Source organism: Martes martes (assembly GCF_963455335.1).
Source record: "Martes martes genome assembly, chromosome: 2".
Classification (NCBI taxonomy): domain Eukaryota; kingdom Metazoa; phylum Chordata; class Mammalia; order Carnivora; family Mustelidae; genus Martes; species Martes martes.
The window spans coordinates 16799066-16806476 of record NC_137889.1 but is presented as its reverse complement, the minus strand read 5'-3'; the positions used below and the strand labels follow the sequence as shown (position 1 = coordinate 16806476).

At 46.3% G+C, this 7411-nt stretch overlaps 1 pseudogene across 1 annotated transcript; it reads right to left on the bottom strand.

Moving 5' to 3' along the window:
- Window positions 1-5346: 5346 nt before the first annotated feature.
- Window positions 5347-5719, bottom strand: LOC308338711 (large ribosomal subunit protein eL31-like; annotated as a pseudogene). Its single transcript has one exon. The product of its transcript is annotated as a large ribosomal subunit protein eL31-like (transcript).
- Window positions 5720-7411: the final 1692 nt, after the last annotated feature.

The window sequence follows — 7411 nt, the reverse complement described above, 5'->3', positions numbered from 1 at the left end:
CACATCGGTTCTGTTTATGAAAGAAAGCAGACATTTCCCTGACCATGCATTTTATGGGAGAGGACTGCTCTCACACACATGCACATGAGCGTGTACACACACACACACACACACACACACACTCATTTTCGAGGACAGCCAGGCACTCTGCAAACCCAGCTTCGTTGGGGCTGACTCAGGTTTGGGGGCCTTTGCTCCTTGCTCTCCGTTCATTTGCTTCCCTAAAGTGTTTCAACTCCTCTCCTGAGGCCTCAAGTCACAAGGCCCTGCTAAGTGTTCAGAAAGGTCTGTCCTCGGATGGGTGGCCATCCTGGCAAGGGATAGCCAGCCCCGACATTTCTTCTTTGACCGTCACCTCCTCTCAGTCACTCCCCAGAAGCAACTTGTGCTTGGTTAAGTAAACCGAGACAGTAGAACGCCCCAGCTCCCAACATCAGGGCTCCTCGAAGTCCAACAGGCACAGGAACTGCAGGAACATCTTGTTAAAAATGCAGGTTCTGAATCCAGGGGCTCAGGTGGGGTGTAGGTGTCTGAAAGCGAGCATTTCTAACTAGATTCTAGGGAATGCCAGTGCTGTGGTCCAGACAACACTTTTCCCTAGCAAGGCCCCACGGGACCTTGTTAGAGAAACACAGAACAACCCAGGCACAGCACCCACCCCGCAGCTCCCTTAGCCCCCCACCAGGCTTTGTAAGCCTCCTCTTCCCCTCCAAAGACTTGGGCTCTCCCAGCCACCCTGGCGATCCTGGTCTGTAACCCGTCTTCATACGACTCAAGGACTGGGTGACGCCATGCACCTGGCCTGCCTCCTGCTTCCCAACGGAAGCTTACGGAATCTCTAATCATAATATTAGCATCGCACTCAACTCTGTGGCAGGTATTATGCTAATTAGGTACTGCCTGTCCATTAATGGTCACGAATGAGGTCTATCAAATGATCATCACACCAGTGATCCCCATGAGACCATCAAGGCTCTGAGAAGTCAAAAAACTTGCCAAAGATCACACAGCCAAGGGGTAATTGAGATGGAGCTCCTGGTCACTGCACCGTGCTGCTGGCCCATTAGTGACACGGGGCCCTGGAGCTGGCACCCCCCTAAAGCCCTGCCGTGTGGGTCTGAAAAGGAGTGGAACAGGGTTATCTTACGTCAGTGCCGCAGGGAGGAGACAAAAGGAGCCATAATCTTCAGATCAGGAGGCTCTGGAAGGAATAAGCCATAAAGGGAAAACGGGCTTATCTTCTAAGGTGGTCGTCAGATAACCTTTGCTACCACTTGGAGCTCTTAGTCAGACCTGACATTACTTTTGTTTGTTTGTTTGTTTTTCCAGCAGACTGAGTAAGAGAGTCAGGGAAGTGTCTGTTTGCTCCAGAATCCTCTTCACCCAGCCGACTACTGCGGTGATCAAAAGGGAGGACACGGGCCCCCATCTCCAAACATAGCAAAGGTCCTGTAAACCCTTGTTATCTTGCACACGCACGCGTGCACACACACGTGTGTGCCTAAATGCACAGGCTTGATTGCTAAGCAAATATAGGCCTCAAGGGTGGGAGGAGAAATAGGTACCCGCTTGTGAAAATACTCTTCTAAAGAATTTCGGGAGAATCCCTCTTCCTAGATCTGCTTCCTTGCCATTAATGGGAGTACTGAGACCCCCTCACTTTGTCAAACTCACTGTGGACGGTCATCGACGGTGCTCATCTTGGCTGTGCGTTCTTGTTCCTCTCCAACTCCGTGTGAGCTCTCCTCAGGGCACCTGGGGAGACCAGTCGTCTCTTGGAAAGAAACCGTCCCATATCCTTCCTCTTTACTTCAGATGCTCCCTTCATTACCTCGCCTTACTAAAAATCTGACTGTATCTGCAGGACGACGCTGTCCTCTCCCCGCACAGCATTCCCACACATGCCTCCTATCTCCCACCTCCCCCGTTCCCTACTGACAGAACTTGTTCCTCTCCCACAGCTCTTTCCTGACTCTGTCTTCCATCAGGGACTCTGAGTGAGCTGTGAAATGGTGTGAAAGTGCACACCATTTTGTCGCTCTCCTTTCCCAAACCTGTCTGCCACTGTCTAGGATGGTCTTCACAGGTCCTAGTCTCTTGTTCCTCCCCCTTCTAGAAACATCTATAGATAGCCTCTTCTTACAGTTCCTCTGCCTTCTCAGGTCTGGAGACCTTTATCTCCATTGATTTTATGTTATCAGGACACAAATAGATCATCACACAGAATGGCTTCAGCCCCACCCCGCACCCCCACCCATTCTAGATCCTCCTTTCAGCTCCAGGATCTCACATTCCCTTGATGCTACTGAACCGATGATCCTATCACTTCCCTTCTCACTGTTTTCTGAGTGTCTTCCTGGCTTTGTTAGCATCCTTACCCAGGTGTGACTTCCCACTTTCCCAAGCCATGCAATCCCCTGCATGGGCTGTTCCTGGCCTCAGGCATGTCTATAAGGTTCTCCCCGCAGTATTTCTTCTGTGTTTCCCTTTCACAAACTTCATGAGGTCCCCACACAGGGTAACCTGTACCCTGCACGTTCGCTCCTCTGCTGCGAGCCCACTGACTGAGGAGGCTGGCCACTGATTTTCGTTCTCGTTCCTACCATTTAACCCCAAGGAAGACTTCGGCCGCCCTTGGCAGTGCCGCACTCACTGTGGACTCCTTCTCCTACCCCTCAGGGAGCGCCTTGCTGCCTTCACTTCATTCCCTGGGTTCCCGCCCACCTCGGTCCCCTGCTCTCCTGAGATCTTTCTTTACTGATGATATTGGGATTATCGGACGTCGTGGGGAGTTTCCTCATTGTCTTTGCACTCCCTGTCCGCCTTCTCCTCATTAGAGCATTTACTGTTTTCAGCTCAGAACACGGCAGTAACCGCTGACTGCACAACCCCAGCCTGTCCCGCTCCAGCCCAGGGCCTGAGGGATTATGCAAAGACCGAGTTCCTCCCCGGTTTAAAGTCTTCAGGTTTCCCCCATTGCTGCTAAAGGACTTGACCTGCGAGGTGTGGCTCTTTTCCACCCATATCCCCATTCTGTCTGACAACTGAATCTTTGCTCATGTCATTTTCCCTGTCTCGAGGGCCTTCTCTCCCTCTTTGCCATGAGATCGAATCTCATCTTACCTTAGAGGCAAACTCAAAAGCCACCTTAGACAAGAAGTTGTCCTTAAACCCTCCGGCTGGAGGAGATGTCTCCCACCTCTGCTTTCTGGTAGCTCTTAAAGGCTCTTGTAACATCTATAACTTTCCAGCCTGTGTTGTGGTTGACACACAAAGCCGTAAGCTCCTTCAGGGTAAACCCCCCCTAGCCATAGCACAATACGTGACATACCCTGTTGGGCTGTTCTAGATGCTTTTATGACAAATGGCAGGAACATAGCTAACAGAGGCATAAAACAGAAATTATTAGAGAAACGCACACGGCAGAGCACACAGCAGTAGGAAGTACAAGGAAACGGGGCGGGGGGGGGGGGACTCTGGGACGACTAGAACTAAGGACCTGAATTCAACGGCACACAAGCTCTGTGTCTTTACTGCTCTCAACGTGTTGGATCCCTTCTCCTACGGCAGTCAAGAGGCCTCCACACCGCACTGAAAACTCTCAAGATTCCCCTACAGGCTGCCACCTCCAAAGGGAGCTTAAATTCCAGTTTCAGTTGGAAATAAATCTTAGAGAAGGACTCTGATTGGTCCAGCCTGGGTCCAAGGGTCTGCCCCTAGACCAATCAGCGATGGCCAGAGGATTGGCTGACGCCGGCTGTTAAAAGCTCACTCCTGAGTTCTGGACCCGTTTTTCGAAAAGAAGACTCTAAAGGAGCCAGGCAGGCAGCCCAAGAATTAGAGCAAGCTTGTGTCCAATAACTTTATAACAAACACGTGTTGTTAATACTTATATTAATTGATAAGAATTATGCAGTAGTGCCATAAAGAGTCAGTCCCACTTAGGGTAGTTCTTTGTCATTTTAACCGGGTACCTAACTCTTACCTATCCCTTAGTAAGACTTTTAATAGTTCTACTTGGCCAATCTAATTCCAAATAGAATATCTACTTACAGGAAATTGATTCTTCCTTAAAGGACCTTTAGAATCATACTTTCCTCTCATCTACATAGGTCTCACCTCCAGCTAAAATGGGTTGATGAAGTTTCCAGGTGTTTATATCTGGCCCCCAACAAAAAACAATGGCATGAAACTCAGTGACACTTTCCTATTATTGTACAAATTCTTCTGTATATTGTTCCATCTCCTCTCCTTCACCGACACCAACATCCTATACCTTGAACCCCAGCATTTGTGGATTTGCTATATGGAACCATTGTTGTTTCCTTTGCATACATTGGACATTATTCATTATGAAGAATTACAGACATGTTCCCTAAGATTGGCTTTGTTGGCATGGTCCCTTATGGCCAGGGCTGTGTGACTCAGATTGGAAAGTATGTCAAGGATGAGGGAATTTTTGTGACTTTGCACGAGATCTTTAATATCCACAGTAGTCATTTTGACCCCTTTTATCAATATCAACTCCACTGAAAGTCAGTAATAACTGAATTACCCAGAACCTCTGGTTCTCAAGTCCTTGAGAGCTGGGGGTGGTGATGGGGTAGGGGATGGCACAAAAAATATTTTATTTCAATTGAACACTGTGGCTAAGGGAGAAAAGTTTTGAAGAGATGTAAGAAAAGGAGAAAGCGGGCCTTTAACGCTTTACACAATAAATGAATATCTATGAAAAAGAGATTAATTTATCCAGATGACATGCAGATCAAATATCTAAACAATAAACTGAATATTTTCCCCATAGATTTGGAATAACCAGATTTAGCAAATAAAGATATAAGGTGCCCAGTTAAATTTAATATTAGATAAACAATGAATTGTTTTTAGTGTAAGTATGCCCTATGTAATACATAGGACATGCTTATACTAAAAATTATTTGTGGTTTATCTGAAATTCAAATTTTACTAGGTGTCTTGCATTTTACCTGATAATTCTATTTAGATTAAATATTCTGGCCTTGTATAGACACAGTCTGAATTTTTTTAATCCCATAATCATTTTTTGAAGCTATTTGCCCACAGAAATGAAGTCCTTCCTATGGATTCTTTACCTTTCCACTATCTTTGAAATGGAAATTTAGACTGCTCTTCTCAATTTCAAACTTTCTTCTAAATGGCCCACACCCTTAGCATGGAGCACTAAAGCATCATAGTTTAATCAGTAGATAAATTGAGTTAATGTTCTATTCTGTTAGTTTGCACACTATTAATTGGATTGTTTCAATTTGTTGTTTTTTTTTTTTTTTTTTTGCAGTTGTATATATACTTTTATTTGACCAGCAGCCATTAATTCTCATCCACATTAACCATCCGTGGATTTTGGAAAGTGGTGACAGATCATAGGTAGCCAACATATAAAACTTGTTTGGTGACTTTTCATCCTCCTTACATTTTTCTGGACAACAGCACATGGATACAGTATGGAACATTCCTTAATCCTTTGGCCCAGACAGCTTTGTTGAGCCTGGTGTCCATGTGTGCATCTGGAGTTTCATGTCCTTCAGGCCAAATTTCTGGATCTCTTTGAGTGCCCGGGGGGCACACTCCTTGAAACCCACTCCAGGGATGTGCCTGTGAATGTCAGTGGGTATTCTCTGGTCACTGCCTCATTGATGGCAGAATGGCCCTTCTTCCCACCACCCTTCTTTGCGGGAGCCATTCTGCAAGGCCCTGGCTGGAAAAGCTCATTGCCTCTAATTTTGAATACACTGTAGTGCTTAGTCCAGCATCAGAATGTGCGGTAAGAACTACATAGAGGTGAAGCAGTCTCTACTCAAGGACCGCTTGTCAAGTACCTATTTCCTGTGTTGCACTCTTCCAGGCTCTACAAAGTGCTCAAAGATATATGAAATTCATTCAACAACTCTTTATGCAGAGTCTACCACGGCAGCCCACTAGTCAAGGTGCTAAGAGTGCTACAGAGCTCCTCCCACTCTTAAGGGATCCCGATCATTGAGGAAGAACACCTCAGATATGGTGGTAAAAAGAACCAAGATCCCCAACCCCAAGGGATATGCTGTTGCCCTGACTACCAGGGTTTTGGTTTTGCTGAATGGTGTATACAAACCGGTTAAAGCCTGGCTTTCTTAAGATATCAAAGAGGACTTTCAAAGGTGGGTGGGAGAAAAGGAAGAAGAGAAAAGAAGCAACGGGCAGAGGTGGGCTCTTAGGTGGGAGGGGGAAACGCTCCGATGGGGTCATGGACGAAGTTTCTGCTTGGAGATCTGCATGGGACGTGACCCCTCTCTCGTAGGCTCCAAAGACTCTTCACTAGAACACAGGTTTCCTTACTGATGTGTTGTAGTATGAGATGTGTTTTAGGGGATACGACATAGCGGTGAGTAGGGCCTCAAAGCGAATGTGAAGTAAGAGCCAAGGCTCCCCATGGGAGGCCCACCCCATCTGGGCTACACCCTGGGGATCTTCGTCCTGCGTATTTGATAAAAGTTAAAGACCCAGCTGTGTCTTGGGTTGTTGTTCCTAAGAAGACAACTCACCATCCGTGCCAAACACTTGGATTTTTGTAACAGAGTGAAGATACTTCTGGCATGAGCCGCAGCCGTTCTTGGCATCAGTTAGGTTTCTTTTGTTTCAAGCGAATCAAGGCCAATTAGGCAAGGAAAAAAAGGAGGATGTGAGGGAAGGGATTGGTGGCAGAATGTATTAGAGGCACGTGGGGAGCTGACAGCCAGGAAGAGCTGACCAGCCAGGCCTTGAGAATGACAGGGGGCCAAGGGCCAGGGACCTCCCGCAGGTATCTCGGGGGCCAGAGCTCATAGATATTTTGGGGGGCTGCTGCTATCAAGTGTTTTAGCCCTATTTACTTGTCATCTCTGTTCCTGTTTTCAAGTTCCTGTGAGAGAATCTAGTTAGTACAGATGGAGTCAAGAGCCTCCACTCTTTGTGGCAGAATCATTTGAGTTGGCCAGTCTCCTCCTTTCACGTCTTTAACATATCTCAAAACTAGATGGAAATGGGGCCATCTTGGATGCTTATACCGTGTGTCCTTCTTCTGGTTTCACTGAGAGTCTTAAATTATCCCATCTCTCTGACACACACTAATTTGGAAATTATATGCTCTTGCTCTCTGCTTCTACTCTTTTGGTGGTTACCCCAGAAAAATTCCGACTTGTACCTGTAACCTACCAAAGTCTAAGTGGATCAATATCTTTACTCTTCTCCCAGGCAATACAAAAACCTTAGAATGCTTAAACTACATTCTTCCTTACCTACTTATAAACTGATTTTTTTCATATATTTTAAATCAACCTTTAAAACACAACCCAAAATTATGAATTATGACTTTATATTGTCAATGCTCATTTGCCTCTGCCATTTGCTGTGCTCTTTA